The sequence below is a fragment of the Molothrus ater genome, chromosome 15 (assembly GCF_012460135.2).
Source record: "Molothrus ater isolate BHLD 08-10-18 breed brown headed cowbird chromosome 15, BPBGC_Mater_1.1, whole genome shotgun sequence".
Classification (NCBI taxonomy): Eukaryota; Metazoa; Chordata; class Aves; order Passeriformes; family Icteridae; genus Molothrus; species Molothrus ater.
This window is the reverse complement of record NC_050492.2, coordinates 9718614-9736192: the sequence shown is the minus strand read 5'-3', so window position 1 is coordinate 9736192 and position 17579 is coordinate 9718614. Positions and strand designations below refer to the sequence as shown.

Here is a 17579-nt window from a genome sequence, read left to right as displayed (position 1 = left end):
CGGGGCTGCTCCTTCCCCCGCAGGCCGCTCCCCGCGCTCTCCCGCCCCGCCGGGACCCCCGTGTTACCGCGGGCCCGCCCGAGGCCTCGGCCCCGTCTCCCCCCGCACCCGCACGGCCGCCCGGAACCCGACTCGCAGCGCCGCGACCCCGCGGCCCGCAACCTCCCTCCCCAACCATCCCGCCGCCCCGACCCACCCGGCGCGGAGCAGGCGGCCTCCCCGGGGCGGGTGTCCGTGAGGTGCCGGCTGGGCCGCGGCCGCCGCTGCTGCTGCAGCGAAACTTTGCCGGGGGAGGCGGCGGGACGGGAGCGGCGGCGGGGCCGGCGGGGCCAGCGCCGGGACCCGGATGTGCGTGGGGCGGGGCCGCGCGCGCGCCACGGCGGCGGCGGGAGGAAGCGGGAAAAGGGCCGGGCCCGGGACGGGTGCCGTGTGGGAAGGGGCCCTGTGGGGAATTGGCCCCGCGCTGTGAAAGGGAGCGAAATAAACACAAATAATGAATTACTAAATAAGTGTGCGGGGTTCGGTGATCAGAAAGTAACGTCTCACATAACGGAGCAGTAGAAAAGGCCCCGAAGGTCCCGCTGCGATGGCGGGCACTGCTGGGGCCGAGGGTCGGCGCTCTCTCGCCGTACCGTGCGCTGCTGCCCTGGGAACCGGGGCTGTCCTCACAGAGGAAAAGAGTTGGAGATCACTGAGCCCAACCTCTGACCAACACCGCCGTGCCAACCAGCCCATGGCACTGAGGGACACGCTCAGTCTTTCCTGAAACTCGTCAGGAACAGGTGACTGCCATCTCCCTGGGCAGCTCCCTGCAATTTCTGAGCACCATTTCTGTGAAGAAATTCCTCCTGGTGTCCAACCTGAACCTCCCCTGGTGCAGCTTAAGACTGTGTCCTCTTGTCTTGTCACTGCCCAGGAGCAGAGCCCGGCTCCTACCTGGTTACAACCTCCTTCCAAGGTGTTGTAGAGAGTGGCATGGTCCCCCCAGCCTCATCTCTGGGTGTTATCCACAATGTCTTGGAGCAGCTGAGGTCCTTCAAGGGGCTGTGTCTCTGAGTAAATTACTAAAATACCTAGTGGAGCTTATGTCAGCGGTGTCAAGGATGGCTATAGAAAGGATTGCACAGATGAAGATTTTCCTACTGTGTATAATGCCACTATGGGACAGACTCTTGCCGTCCTCATTGTGTGACATGGAAGTGAGCACTGTTGCCTCAAAGCTGCTTTTGGACTGCACAGAAGAAAAATTCAGAGCGGTATTGGGCCAAAAACATATCCAGTGTGGCACAACAATGTCTGACCTTGGTTAAGCATACTGCAGGCACAAGTGTTTCTTGTCATTTTTAACTGAGTGAATTATTAGATATGAGGGTATTTTAAAGAAGAATGAGCAATGAGTGCAAGGCTGACCCATGCTCAGCTCTGCTCTTCAGGACCAGGTAGAACCATTCACCACAAACTATTGTTGAGGTCTGAACTCCAATGGCTTTGAAAAATATAACTTAATATGGGCAACAGGAATGTCCACAATTAGAGGAAAGTATTTCACACTTCACTCACTTCACAACACAAAGGCTGCTTTCCTCAGAGACTGATCATGGCCAGCTTCATACATACTACTGAACTAAGTTAAATCCTCGTCTGATAACTACAGAAATTCCTACAGATTTTCTTCCTATGGTCAAAAAAAAATTGTGTAGGAACAGATATATGTGGCAAACCCATTATTTGTTCATAAATTTGTGTGTCTGTTGTAGAACATGTAACTACAATTAGACATCTGGCATGCCAATTGTATCTGGCATGCCAACTGAATCTTGCTATCAGATTCCTTTTGGAAAAAAAAATAGAAGCATGCAAATATGGTTGAAAGTGATTCTATATATATATATAAATACATATATAATTAAGTTACAAAGAAGCCACATGCAACCCTGTGTTTTATTTGTTTAACTTAAAGGTATATCATCTACTAAAAAGAAAAAATAAATCAAGAAAAAACAATGTAAAGTTCAAAGAAATAGGGAAAAATATCAATTGAGCCAAGCTGAAATTTCGATTTCAAGTATATTTGAGCTTTGAAGAAATTTTCTTCTGGTTCAAAACTACATGGCTCTTGGATGTAAACAGAAGTTCTTAAGAAGTCAATTAATAGCTCAACAGGATATCTCTACTAAAGTTCATGGCAGCAGTGAAGGAGCAAGGCTTTGGTGTAATTTAGTCCCAGAACAGAGCTAACCTTTGGGGACTCCTCTGTATCTCTGCACCAGCAATTGTTCTGCTTTGGCCAGGCAGTCCAAAATATGGGACAAAAAATAAAACAATAACTGTTGGCCTTTTTCCAAATCTTTTGTGTAACTTAATTAATAAACCAAGTAACAAACAACAAATTGGCAGCAGGCATTTTAGGTGTTGTTCATGTGCCAACCATCATGTCTCTGGAAAACAATATGTTCTCCTCTGTTGAGGAGTTACAAAACACAAAAACCAGTATACTGCTGGGTGAATCTACATCACAGAGCTCGAGGCACTTCCTGCTGTGGAGGTTTCAGGGCTCCAGTGATGAGGGAAGCTGAAGGTGTGCATGCAAGAGTATGGGGAAGACAAGCAAAACTCTAACATTTCCAAAATTAAGTTTTCCTAAAAATTCTCAATTTAAAACTACAGGCAATGCAGACATGTCTGCTTGCAGCACACCCTTCTCAGAAAACAGTGATTTTTAAGCACAATGCAGAGGCTATTTTGGAGTGTGGTAGTAAGAAATATGATAATTGGTCTGAAAAGTAGGTGTCCTTTTTTTTTTTTTCAGTGCCATTTTGTCACAGACTAATGTTGAATGGTAACCCCCAAATGTCTGAAATCAAATTATCTCTTTGTAGTCAATGAGACTGATAAAATACAAAACAAGTGACATTGGCTACCTGATGATTCAGGTCTGTGTGCCCTTAAGGCCACAGGAAAATTGACTCCACTTTCACCACTGCCTATTCATACATGGTCTCCATCATTTGGATCTCTGGTGCCACATTCCAGTGGGTCCACTCTAATAGCATATCAAGTTCAATAAAGGGACAACAAGGAGACAAAGCCCTGGACACATTTTCCAGAAATCATGTGATTTCACAAATTCCTGAATTTCACAACTCATGGAGCCATCGATCCTATTTTATCACTGTCAAACCCCGATTTTCCAGCACACAGACATGCAGCTGTGTTAATCCAAGGAAAAATGACTACCTAACCTCCCTTACCTGAATGTTTTAATAATTAAATTATGTTAGATTCTGCAAAGACAACTGCCCATGTTTATACTTGGGGGCCTGCCTTATAAAGTCAGCTGAAGTACAAGTACCTGTCTGATTCCTTTGTGCACAGGCTAATGGCAATGAGGGCAGAAAAGCACCTTCCACAAAGCTGAGTTACAGTAGGTGTTTATGTCAGAGTGAGAGATAACCTCAGAGTCTGATCAAAGTGCAAAACAACCAACAGAAGAACTACCTACAGCTATCAGGCCTTCCATGGTTGAGAAGTGTGAAGTTCAAGAACTATCTTAGATTCCATTATTTTAATTTTACTCTCCGGATTTTGAATACTATTCCTATATTTCTTAATGAAATTTTTAGTTGTTTAGAAGTGAATTAGTATGAAAATCAAATAGATTGTTTGAATTACAAGGAAATAGTCTTGAAAAAAAGTTGCTTTATTACAAAACTATGGCCTTCCTTTAATTTCTTAAATGGCTGTATTGTTCAATTTCATTCTCTATCAACTTTCTAATTTACTGGGGAAAGAAGGTGGAATGTTGTTTAAAAAAGAAAAATAAATATATGTAAACAGTTGCCATGTCTCTACCAACATTAAGCATTTGCAAAGCCACTTTATGTTAAAAAAACCCTGTAGTGTGAAAGATGGCCTGGATATTTAAACCAAATCTAGCTTAAAAACAGAATTAGGGGAAATGGATAGGATAGCTCAAGAAAGTTCCACTCTCACAGCTGTCAGCTGAGAAGAAATGGGGGAAGGGGGAAATGCTGAGAAAGGAATTTATTTTTTTTTTTGGCAGTGAAGAGAGGAACATGCCATCCCTGTTTGAAAAGTTTCAGGGTGGGAAAGGCTAAGGAGGGGCTAACATACTATACATACCTTTATGTATATTTTTGAGGCAGAAAAACAGTGTTGTGTTTAAGCAGAGTTCAGCGAGTGGAGAGGGAGGTGACATTCACTCTGGCCATTTGGTTCTCTTAAATAAGCCCACAATTGACAGCAGGCTGAGAAAAGGCACAGGAGGTGGTGGGAGGCTGCCTCCCAAGAACACAATACAAATGCTGTGTACCTTGCATCACATATGTAAGAAAATGGAAATAACCTTTAGTGTCTGGAGGAAAGATATTAAAGTGTTTATCAGCAAGGCTCTCAGAGGTGTAGGCTCCTGTGAAGTCACACTCACTGGCTCACAGCCTTTGAATCCCCAGAGCTAATTCTCAAATTAAGTAGCCTGTTATTGTTACAGCCACACTTCTGGGTACCTTGCATGACAGCTCACAGAGGGAAAGGGAGAGAAGAATTAGCCTTGTTTCCTGAAGCTACAGATAGAAGACATTAACATGAAATTGTAGACCAGGTGAGGGAAGGCAAGCCAAAAGTATTCTTCTGAGCAAGTTTAAAGCTGCAAACTTCTCTTCCTAGACTGGGAAAAGAAATGGGCTGAGACACTTAGCTAAATAATGCTATGGGACATCTATGGGGATGTTAGAAACAAAGACATAATTATGTAAAAGTTTTGTAAGTTCAGCTCCACTGCACAGAATAAAATTGTGAATGTACTGGGTATGGTATATCCAGTTCAACAGATCTGAGAGTCACTTAGGATGCAAAACTGAACACATAATTCAAGAAAAAAAGCCTGAAATATATATTAAAAGGGCAACATCCTAAGAAAGGAAAAAGGACACTACAGGAAGACTGAGATGTGTATGAAGGTATGAATAAGAGCATTTGCTTGAGAACTATCACAAAGTCCACATCAGAGTGGGAACCACCATTTGTTGACACCTGTGGATACAGTCCAGCCAGGGCAGAGTACTCCTAAATCAGATCTTCTTGGAATGGGGTGAAAACCTTCCCAGAGAAATGGAAAAAATGTCCCAGCTGATGAACACAAAGTATTATAGTGCTCTTAGAGAGGAAATGATAAAGATAGTTTTAAACACCTCGAATCCTTTGAATATTCCTCTGGTGTTATTTTTCTGGACCATCCCCAGCTTGCCCTCACCATCACATCAGCAGTATAGAAACATGCAGTGCTCTCATTCTTCTAAATCAATGATTTTCAACTATTTCTAGAATATGACCTCTCATTACAAGAGCACTTTCTGGAGTCTGACACCTGCTACTAACCTCAGAGAAAAGTTGTCTTTTTTGTCACTTTGAGGAGTTGTCTTAACAGCTCCTCAAAGCTGTCTGCAGCAACCAGACCAATTTCCTATGGACAACAGAGAAGATGGACCATGGAATTGGGATAGAATATGCAGTACAGAAATAAGATGAATCTGGCATCACAGTGAACTCCTTACAGGTACCATAACCCTGTGATCACCATGAGCTTTTTTCTTTGATGAAAACTGGCTTCAAATTAGCCATGAAGAAAATTGTGTCTTCCTTTCCTAAAGGTTTACTCCCTTCCCTCCATTTGTTTTATATCCCATACCATTAGTCAAACATGGAGATTTCTGGGTGAATTCCTCAACATTATCTCCTGCATGGTTCCAGTTTTTCCTAGGGTTTTTCAGTGCCCAGCCCAAGCACTGCCTTCCAAGCATGGTCCCTTTTGGTGGTCCCTGGCATTTGGGTGGGACACATGCTCACTCCAGGACAGTGAGGAGATCTGACATGCAGCCTCACATAATCACCTCACTCACCATAATCATCTGCTGACACAGTCATGAGCTGTGTCATCCAGCAATAGAAGGACCCAACATCCACAATAACTGTGCACTGAAAACTTGCATTTGTGGCTCCATGGCCAAAACCACAGGAAAACTATTTTTAGCACAACGGAGCTCTAAATAGTGGAAGCTCTGAAAATTTAGCTCACATCACGGGCCAAATTCTGCTCCTGGTTACACCCACTCTATGGAGAAGCTTGAGTATAGTAAACAGAGACACTCTGAAACAGAAATTAATTTTTTTTAAAGTGAAGTTTTGCTTATGAGCAAAATAAGTATTTTAAACTTTTAATGAAGAAGGGTATGCATCCTCCAGTATTTCCTCTGGAAATAAATGAAAGGCGAAAGGAACAGTTTGAAACTGAAGCTCTCCATTACAGTAACTGTATCTGTTGTGATAAAGGTAATTCTTCCCGCCTGTATATGTGTGAACCATAGAGCTGACATCTCTCCATTCATTACACAGCCACTTTTGGCCTAGACCAGTGAAAAGAACACTGAGTTTATCTTTATCTTAAGAGAAGGCAACACAGATGAGTGTAACCTATGAGTAACAAATCAGGTTTTAATAGCTAGACCTACACTTAATTACTCACAAGCCAACTTTCTAACAGCCGTTTTATCACCTCAGGATTTCCCAACACAAAACAATTAGTGATGGCAGTGCAGAGCACTCAGGCTTTCTCATGTAGGAACTGACAGGACCTGACTTTCTCCTTCTGGGTGTAATTCCAACGGAGTCACCAAGTCACAGGGTGCTGAGCCTTTATAATTTGCATTTAAATTTTGTGGCACACTTAGGGACACAATTTTGTTTTCTAGCCTCATGACCAAATAGTTGGGTTTAGTAATTTCCTCTGCCATATCAAGATCTGCATATACAAGCATAATAATGTCTATTGTAAATTAAAGTGCTTTTGGGCATAGTGTAGTACAGGATTTGGACAGTGTGTTGCAAGCTATTTGGTTTCTCTTACCAAAATTTCCACTGATTTTTTTGTTGTTGTTTTTCTGGGGTTTTTTTTGTTTTTGTTTTGTTTTTGTGGGTTTTTTTGTCGTTTTGTTTTGTTTTTTGTTAGGAGAAGAGGAAACTGGATCATGTTCTAAACACAAAAATTTTTGGAAAAGCCAGTAAGATGAGAAAACCATAAAAGAGTAATATAGTAACAATGTTATTTCTCACTCACTATCTTATTGTTGATGAGTCTTCTTGCACTCTTTAAGCACTGCCCTATGACATATGTTTTAAAAGGAAGTACAGGAAGGAAAATCAAAAGGCAAACAACACATTTTCAATTTAGTTGCATTTTTTCTAATCCGATGCAAATTAGTATTGTTGTTGTCTAAATACCTTCATATGTAACACTGTAAAGGGCAAAAAATAAATTCATAAATGCTTCAGCTGCTTAGCCGGCCCTGTGTAAGGCACTAAAATAGTTCACAACCATAATTACAATTCACCACATCTTGGGAATGACATTTAGGATTCTCGAGGCGCTTTTAGATAATTTTTAGACTCCGCATAGAAGTTCAGCTGTCACAAAGTCAGTTTTATTTTGTAACAGATTTTATCCTTTGGAATGTTATGTTTGGAGTGAGCTGAAGATATGGAAAAATACATGCAATATAGTTTGCTTACCCGACTGAAATATAACTCCTAAAACAAAGCTGAAACTTTTTTTTTCCCCCCTTAATGCTCATATCCCAGCCTGTGCTTGTCCACAGCTATTTAGACTTGGAAGTGGGGGCGATGGCGGGGGGAAGCAGGAGAAAAAACTTTCCCCTACTGCACTGCTCTGACTCCATTAGTGGAGTCAACGAGAATTCCTGCTCTCTCTGCAGTAATTAAATAAATATTTAACATTGCGGGATTCAGTTGGAATCCCAAAAGTTAACAATAGCCTGAGCTATCGGTGTCGCTATCTCAGGGGTTCTGCTTTCACGGGGGTATATTTAGATCTCGGCCACATCGCCCACTTGCATTACGAATAGTAAAACACCCTCTCCTAAAAAGAAAAAAAAAAAAGAAAAAAAAAAAAAAAAAAAGGAAAAACAAACAAAAAAAAAATGCCAAACCAAGAAGCTCGGTAAAATCTGGAAACTTTTATAAAGTGACGCCATCTCCGCGGATCTCCTTCCCTGCTGCACAACGCACTTCAAAGCGGAACAAATGCAGCGGCCGGCAGGCTCGCGTTAAAAAAACCAAAACACCAACCAACCGAAAAAAAAAAAAAAAGGCAAAACAAAAAAAAAAGCAGTAAGGAATGAACACAGCATTACCTTCCAGCAATTACTGCAGCTCCATTTCCTCCCCCTGTATTTTGTCACTATCTCCCCCGCAGGGACCCCCGTGCCCCTCTCCCCGTGTCGGGCACAGCCCTGCGGACGGTCCCGGCGCGGCGACACCCCCGAGCTGCCGGCGGAGAAACCTCGTCCCCGCTTTAGAAACTTTCTGCAAAACTCGTGTGTCAGGTCTTTTTTCCCTTCCTTCTTTCATCCCGTAATACCGCCCTTCGCGCCGATGCAACGCAGCCATCTTTTGTGCTGTGCCTTTTCCTACAATCCCTGGATTTTGCCGGTGTAAATCCTGGCTTTGCCCCAGAGCACGCTGATCCCTTTTGGTGATTAATTTATCCAGTTTGCAAAACGGGAACTGCGATCACGCTGTACTGATTCTTTTCATTAAGTCTCTCTGCAGAAAAAGAATAAGCACAATCTGAGTTTTTAATGGATATAAATGTGTATGTGCATGTGCAATATGTATAAACACATATGTATACACATTTAAGGTATTCACATGCTATGTCTATGCTCATATCAACACACACACCTCAAAATTGGGAAGTTTAATTAGGATTATGGTGCTTTTCATGTAAAAATTATAAAGTATGAATGATCTTTTTACCAGGCCTATGTTTGCATTTCACTACTCTGTATGTATAAACAAGATGGCAGAAATGGAAAGTAACATTTGTAAATGAGAATACAGGTCTGCAAAAGACAGGTTGTTCTCTGTGTATCTACTGAGCTAAACACCATAAAAATGGGTTAGTCTTGTTGATAGCAGAGCTCACAGAGGTTCCAAAGTCCAGTCAACAGGAACAGTTTAACAGCTGCACCCCCTAGAAGAACCACTTAACACAGAACATCAAATTTATGCAATTAGATGCCTGCAGAATCAAAACATTTGTTATTAAAATAATGCTAATCATTAGCCCTTGCTCTTCATGAAGATGACTAGAGCTGTGAATGACCAGCTCAACCCTCTCAAACCCCAGTTTGGGAGAAACTTTGTGTTGCCCTCACACTGCAAGCTTGAGTTCCCTTGCCAGAACATCAATGTTCTGACAAGATTTGAGCCAGCAGTGGAAAGGAAGGTTATAACCCTCTGTGAGGTGTTGGCTTGTCAAAGGAAAGTCAGACTTAGCAGATTACTGCTGGTTTTCTCTGAAGGATTCAGCCAGAGTTTGAGAAAGATAATATTCTTCTTGATGTATTCAACCTGGATTTCTGAAAGGTTCTTGGCAACATCTCCCACTTGTCTTAGAGAAGATTATCTGCCAGGGAAGAGGAGGTAACGTCTCCTAATAGGTGTAACTGGTCAAACGAAGGCAGAAAAGAGTGATGGTTTCTGGTTCCTTTTCACAGCAAAGGAAGTGGAATTTGGCAGGGAAGAGTGCCCATTGGTGCTGCTCACTCTGTCACTGGGTGAGCTGGAGAAAGCACTGAAATGAGCTGTGGATAACAAAGTCATGTATGAAAGTGAAGGTGAGGACTTAGTGTGAAGAACTGAAGGACGAGTTTCCCATACTGAGTGGGAAATAAAAGGTGCATGAAATCCAGTCTAGATATAAATGCAAAGTAGCACATGAGGGGGTGAAGTAACATCCAAGATTACATGATCTAACATTATCACCCATGCTATGTTTTGTAATAGTTCAGTGCAGGTATTGGATGAATTTTTGATCACCAAGGAATGCACTGAACATCAAGAGTTGCTACAAAAGCAATAGCAAACAAAAGATTGATTCCATGCTGGGAATTCCTGGTGCACCTGCAGCACAGGTTCCAGGCAGAGGGCCAGTTCTCCATGTCAAGGAAGGATTGCTACATCTAGTAGAGGTACAGACAAGCCAAAAGGAGTGGTCTGAAGATCAAATGGGTCCCATGCAGAGCAGGCCTAAATATTCTCTTCCATCTTGAAAAGAAACAGCTGAAAAGGGATATTAAAGACATCTGCACAAAGCCCAAATTGAAAGGTGAAAGAAAAGCCTTTGTCTTCAAGTTCTGGAAGAAGAAAACTTAGCTGCAGGCTTTTGAAAAGAAAAAGTTCTTCCTTCACTCAAAGTGTAATAACGAGTTAAAATTTCTGCCCCCAAACATTGTGCATGCTAAAGCTTTACATGAGTATGAGTTCAAAAATCAAAACTGGTGACAGAGTAAATTCACGAAAGCAAAGCCCATTAAAAGTCATTAAATACAAGACACTGGTCTCTGGCTCTGGAAGTCCATGGTTGCAAATTGGTGGGTGAGGATTCCAGGCCATCACTGGAGAGAAAATGCTAGCAGGCAGAACAATCATTTGGCATTTGAAAAGTTTTGTTTGATGGAAGAAAAGTCCTTTTGAAACAGTAGTACCAGTGAGGAACATCGAATGGAAAAGCAACTTCCAAAACTTGAATTTTGACAATGATGAGATGGCATTACAGCTGAACTTCTCCTTTTGTCCATTCTCCTCCTTCTCAAAACTAGCAGTAAAATACAATGTATTTCATGAGGTACTTCAACAAATTTAAATAGACCCATCTCAATTTATGACAATTTATATAGACGCATTCTCTTCAGTGGAAGAGATGTAGGCCAGAGATTCTTTGGTCCAACTCAAAAGGATGGCAACATACTTGAGGAATATTTGATTATTACACTTTCTAAGAGGAAAACATTTCCATTGCTATTAGAAATACGAAGAATATTAGGTTCAGCTAGAAAATGCCACATGTCCAAAATCAGTCAGATATATCAGTGGCAATTTCAGGGCTCAAGCTTTTAATTTAACCCCCAATTTTGATTCCAAGGACTGCTCTGATGCAGAGGATCCTGGGTGTATAAACACAGAGCAGTTATAGTTGCTCTGCAGTTCCCACATTTCTCTACAGTTCTCTACATTTTGGGGTTTTGTAGAGCAAGGAGGTTTTTCCATTCTAGATTGCCAAAGAGCTGTTTCTGAGAAAGCCACACAATTCAACTTGAAATAAGCTCTTTCCTGCCTTTCTTATACATAACTCATCACACCCAGATTTTAATATTTGTGTTCTTGTTTCAAACCTACTCTTCTAATTTGTTGTATGAGCAATGTCTTGATTTTCATGCTGTTGAACAAATTTCTTGGAAAAATTCTGGGTTTAGTGCCAGGTATTATTAGTGGGATAGTTGGAACTGCTGATAGAAGGCTATAAACTTTAGTTTTAGGAAAATACTGATTAGTGCTTACATTTAAGCATAAGGATAATCTCCCATTTATTCAGTGAAGTATTTATGGCTGTGCTTTACTTTAAGCCCACGTTTAAATTCAATTAACTTCATTTTAATAATGGACTTAAGTGCTCTGCTCTCTCAGGATAATAAGACCATTGGCATTTCATTTAGCTGGCTGAGCTTGTTTTTAAGTAAATTTTGTACTCTCAAGCACAAACTGACAAACATGCAAATAAGAGTTACCTTTTTGCCTAAAGACAGAAAATGATAAACCAAGTAGTTTTCCAGTCCATGAGGGGAAACACCTAGGCAAGGAATAGATTTTCATTTCCCTGATACTATCATATTAATTGTCTGGAAGTGAAACACTGCCTTGCAAGGAGCCTTTGTGCCATCTTTGATCTCCTTCTGTACTTGAGCAAAGAGAGACACAAGTGTTGTTTTCCATTGAAATGAAGGACGTTTGTTTGCTTGATTTCTAGACAAAAGCAAATGTCTTTGAGACATTGTGGGCCACAGCTCCACTTGATAGAAACTGGCACGTCTCTTTCATTCCAGGGGAATTACACTCATTTTACACCTCAGAGTACATCTCAGAGACTTTCCACGTCATGTATGAACTTGAATAGAGAGATTCTGTATCATGAGGTGAGATCATAATATGCAAGTGTTTCACAGACATAAAACTATGAGGTCTGGGAATGCTTGACGGTAGCTAGTAAATACAGTATGGTCTAGTCATTAAGTGGGACCAATTGTTTATAAGCAGAATAAACCAGTTGGTAGGCAGAGCCAAAAAGCAGTTTTCTTTACCATGGCACTCCTAATTAACAGCTTTTCCCCACTGAAGCAATAAAATGAAAAATTATGGTTTTATTAAGTCTTATGTGGCTCAAAAAAAGCCCTTTCAAATGTCATTAACACTTGATCTGTTCACCAAAGTAACCATTTTAAAAAGAAGTTAAAGAATAATTGAAAAATTTGAGCATAAACCAGCTTACAGAACTGGCAAGGCTATTTCTGATGCAAATTGTGAACTGGCCTAAAACAATGCCAATTTTACCACCATTCAATGTTAAAGGAAATAAATTGTGTTATGTTGTCATAGTTACTTCAATTAATTTGAAGTAAAAGAATTTCAGTATTTTCTAATGCTGTTAGTGTTTATGGAACCAGACCAAAAGCAAGCCCAGCAAAATTGGAAATTCTGGTTTTCACACAATTACTTCTATGAATAATATTAGCAAAGACTCAGTATGAAAAAATACCTTGAACACATGAAGCACACTTCCATTTTTATTTTGTGAACATTACTGCAATTATTTTCACGTACAGGAAAATGTATTCCTGGCTGAAGGGCAACGATACTGAACAGGTATTGGGAGAATATAAGACAGGAAACTTGGTACCTTCAAAACCAAGAGTTTTTGAGTGATTCACAGCCAGTTTAGAGCAGCTCAACTCTGCAAGAACTGGCAGGTGGCTGTGGGTACAACCAGCACCTGAGCTGCCACAAACACTTGGGCATATCCATCATCTACCCCAGGGAGATGGTCAAGCCCAGAGAGGTGGAAGGAGAGTGGGCTTTCCCTCCTCCAGGCCAGGGTTGCTGCAGGAAGTTCATATGCATAAGAATGAAGTGACTTTGAGAAGTTGGCATGAGCACTTAGGGGTTTTCTCTCAAATTACAGCATATTGGTGCTGCTGGTGGCTCAAAAATTTACAGACAGCATAATGCTAAGTAGGATGGCTTCCCCATGTCCTGCCCTTCATCTGACTGATAAACACCCTTTTCTAAGTTGAAGGAACACTGGGTTTGGTTTGAAGAGGTCCCTCTGGCTGACTGCTCCCCCTTGCCTGCCTTTTGTCCTTTCCACTTTCTTTCACAGGCTTTGTATAATCTGCGTATAAGCCCTAAAGATATTGTTTTGTCCTTTCTTCTAAAAGGTAAAAAAGTCTGAGGACAGAATGATTTCAGGCTGTTCAAATTCCTGACATGGAAAACCCTGTGGTCAGTCAAAAGTAATCCTGTTATTTCCACCAGTTTTACAACACTATAACCATCACTTCCCATTGGGTGGTTTTGAAGCTACATCAATGCAAAGGGAGAGCAAAGTTAAACCATCCCATCTTCTGAGTACAGAAGGCCTTTGGAACCTCCATAAAACTTCACTTCCTTGTCGTAAATGATAATAATTCAGGACAATTCTTCATAGGTTCTTTGCATTTAAACATCAAATGACATGCAAGGCTTCAGAAGCACTCACAATCTGTGCTGTGAATCAGAGGAAAAGAAAGCAGTAAGAGTTAATAACTTCTTTGGAGCAAATCATTATTTACAGCTGGTTCACCATTAATGTGTACTTGAACAACCACTCTGAGTTCATAAAGTTCAGTGGATTCAGTAAATTTAAATGAATTATTGTATATTAAAGGCCAAGTCATATGTGTTTTTATGTAGGCAAAAGCTTCACTGTTTCTTTCTGAATAGGGCCTGATTAACAACAGAATTCAGCTCTATGTTAATGCACCATTTAGTGCCCCACTTTTGCACACTGCAATGCTGCATCTGTGCCCATTTCATGTTCTCAGCTAAGTTAAAAGCCAAAAAGAATAGATTGAAATGGTGCATTACAAGTATCTCACACATAGTCTTGCTTATAAGCTGAATGTCTTTTTTTGTAACCAAAAAATGGCCTTCTTTCCTGACTGAAGGCCTTTTCTAAATCTGAATCTGGCTTTTCAAATTCTTTATGGTAGCAGAGAGAAAAATCCCTTAATCTACATTGATGTTGTGCTTACAGATTTTCCTCCTTGCACAGGGCACAAAGAGCTGCCTGGCCAGTGCGTGGTTCTGGGGGAATCATCCATTTTTATCACTTTCAGTTATTGTTTCCTTCCCTGGCCACAAATATTTCCCACAGTGCCACTGTTTTCCCCTGGCCTCCTTACTCATCCAAGCTAATAGTTAGGGGTACACTGGGCATTTTGTTATGCTATTTTTTTTATGTTCTGGTAAGCATGAAAACACTCAGTAGGGATTCCATTATGTTTTAGCACTTGTGTTGAAGGGTGAAATAACTTCACAGCCTGTCAGAGGAGTGATGCATCATGAATAGTTCCTTCCTTTATTCTACATATTTTTATTTAAACATTCCTAGCCATGTTTTGTAACAAGCTGCTTTCACTGTACTAGACTGTCCAGAGGAGGAGGAGGATCTATTTTAACTTTCAAATGACCATGAAAGATTGGAGAGAAGAAATAAACAAGAACATCTCTGTGTAAAGTTATCAAACTTTTTGCAGGCATCTGAGGCTGGAGAGCCAAATGTTAGCAAAGAATTTTTACCTTTGTTCAAGGTTTTGCTACCCTTGTTTTCAAAAATTTTTATTGTTTTCACCTGGGTATTGATTGATTCTCAGACTGTGACAATTTTATCTCTTTTGTAATTTCTTTGAAGACTGAATCTGTCAGAATTTAGGTGGAGAGAGCAATAGGCAAACAAGTGTCAAAACCCCATTGGGTACCCTTTTTTACTGAAAGTCTTCAAATTTTTCTCACAAAATTCTGTTTCCAACACAAGAAAATGTCAGCTTTGACATTTTTGCTCTGTTGCAAGAATTCACCTCATTATCACATCCAGCTAAATAACTGCACCAAGCCTTTTATTAATGAACATCTCTGATGAGTGAAATTCCCAAACCTGCTTTTAGGTTATCAAATTTGTGAAGGTCATTTCGCCTTAGCAGGTGGCCCTGCCTGGAAGGGACTGTGACACGTTCAAGAATGGATCATCAGGGAGAAGAGGAAAGGGCATTTTCCTCCCCTCAAAGCTTTTCACAGTGCAGTTCAAGCCTGAAGTTACTGAGTATTTCTGACTCTTCCTCATCTCTAAAGCAAGTACATCAGCAATGAAAGGGTTTTGTATATACAAAAGTTGAAGTCAAGTCACAGAAATGTTGCAAAATCTTCTCCATCTGGGAAGTTTCTTTCTGGCTTACTCATTTCCCTTTTGCATTTGCTTCTGGAAGTTCTCAGGGGTTGGCCAAAGCCACCAACTCTGATGGTGCATCAAACCAGGAGGACACATGATCAGCACTACAGCCTTCATTATCTTGCCTTATGCACTGACCTGTGCTTACTGTTAACATTGCTTAATTAAGCCACAACATTATATATTCCTCCAGATGTTCACCTTTAAACCAGTCTAGATATAAATTTTTGAATGCTAAGTTGAAAACCTCAAGCAATATCTTCACAATACTTGAATCTGGAACATCTGTTGTCACTGTGCCCTAAGCCCCACTCATATTAAGCATGACACATGCTGCCCAGAGGCAGCCTGAGACTTAGGTCATGACTCACAGTGCTGTTCATCTTCCTTCCTTAGGGTTTCCTTCCTCCCTGTGTCCAGGAAGTGGGTCCTACACCAGCTTTGTGCCAGGAACAAAGCATGGCCCCACGGCTGCATCTCGAGCTAACCTCTGGCAAAGGAGAGGAGTTCACTCACACACAGCCCCATCAGTTCCTGTGACATCCAGGGGAGGGACAGAGCTGCCCTGCTGAGACTGCTCACTCTGGTGCTACCCCTGGTGTTGGTATCAGGAGCATCAGGAGCATGGAGCTTGTCCAGGGATGTGCTCAGCAAACCCACACCTGGCCAGCACTGTGTGCGAATTCCTTCACTTCACTCAGCATCACTCAGGATGCTGGTAGCCAGCAGCTGTGAAAAGCAGGGTCATGGCATGCAGAGACTGCAAACTGTGCCTTGCCCAAAGTCCCAGGGACACTGTGATGGACCTCCAGAAATCAGTGGTGTCTGATCAACCCCCACACTGAAACCAGAGCTCTGCTTCCCAGCAGGTGCACAGCAGTCTGGCTGGGACAGTGGACCCCAAGGTACCTACATGCAATGACAAGCTTCCTATCTCATCTTCTGCTCCTAAAGCAGAAAAACAGGGCAGAAGAGGGGCATGGCACAGTTTTTAAATCAGTCCATTACTCTTTGGAAAAGATGGCAGTGAACTGGACTTAGGCATCCTGCACAGAAACAGGAGACTGAGAACCCTCTTCCTAAATCTCCGTAGTTCTGTGCTGGATTTACAAGTCTTAAAGACAAAGTTTATTATCAATATTCCCCTTATGACATGAACTGGGAAAATTGTTTTTTCACCCTTGGCTAGGAATATAACCTAAGAATAACACAATATTATCTAATGTAACCTAAGCATGGTAACACAATATAATCCTATTGGCACAGTAGAAAAAGGTTCAGAACTGATTAAAATAAATGGCTGTGTGGATTCAGTGGCACAGATGTGCAACTAAAGGGTAGCACCAAAATAATAGCAGAAAGCTTTAGAAAAGCAGTAAAACATGTTGGATCTATCCTCAAGCTGCATTGCTATTGATTTGCTATAATGGGAAGAGTTGAAAGGAACTTTGGCCTCAAAACCCGAAGGAAGCAATAACGAGGTCCCTAAAATATAATGGCAAATTTACATAAAATAAGGGGAAAATCTGAAAAAGTTCTTCACCATGTAGCCAGGCTGCTCTTTTATGAAGTCCACATAGTGGCTATTCAGTAAATTTAGCAGCATGAGGGGAAGAGTAACTTGGGGATTTTTTCAGTTCCACAGTGTTGATAACAAATCCCTTTTCTTTTTTTCAGTTTTCTGAGAATTTTGAGAAAAATTCCATTTTTTCAATTTTTCCATTTTTTCAAAATAAAATCAGCTTTTCTTTTCTGATCCATTTGTTATAGATGTAACTGTGAACAGCAGGAAAAATTACTGGCTGCATGCAGTGTGTGCTTAAAGGACACAGACCAGACTCCAGGCTCCCTCCTGCCTCACAGACGTTTTATCAGTTGGAAGTAAATGAATAAAAACACTGAACTGATTTGCATTTGAAAGCTCAATAAAAGAGAGAGAATGCAGAAAAAGTAATCATACAGGAATGTACAGAACATTAAAACCAGCAGCAGAAGATAGTGTATAGTCAAAGCACAGGTGCTTCATCACCATATTTTCACTCAAGTACTCCTATCCTCAAATAACCTGCACAAAAATCCCTGAAAGAGGTGGTGGGAAGACTTTGGAAGATGAAGGAAACAGTCTGAGGAGAGCATGGAGCTGGCACTGAAGGATCACAGCCAG

The 17579-nt window shown here is 41.3% G+C and overlaps 1 protein-coding gene across 3 annotated transcripts in view; it reads right to left on the bottom strand.

The window, feature by feature from the left end:
- SMAD5 (SMAD family member 5) overlaps positions 1 to 8242 on the bottom strand; it is a 30116-nt gene extending 21874 nt beyond the window's left edge. For 2 of the 3 annotated variants that reach the window (XM_036391984.2, XM_036391986.2), the window contains exon 1: positions 197 to 296. The gene's annotated coding sequence lies outside the window, so the exon portion shown is untranslated. Of the gene's footprint in view, positions 1 to 196; positions 297 to 8225 lie in introns of those variants that run through there. The other variant, XM_036391985.2, reaches the window with a different exon arrangement.
- Positions 8243 to 17579: the final 9337 nt, after the last annotated feature.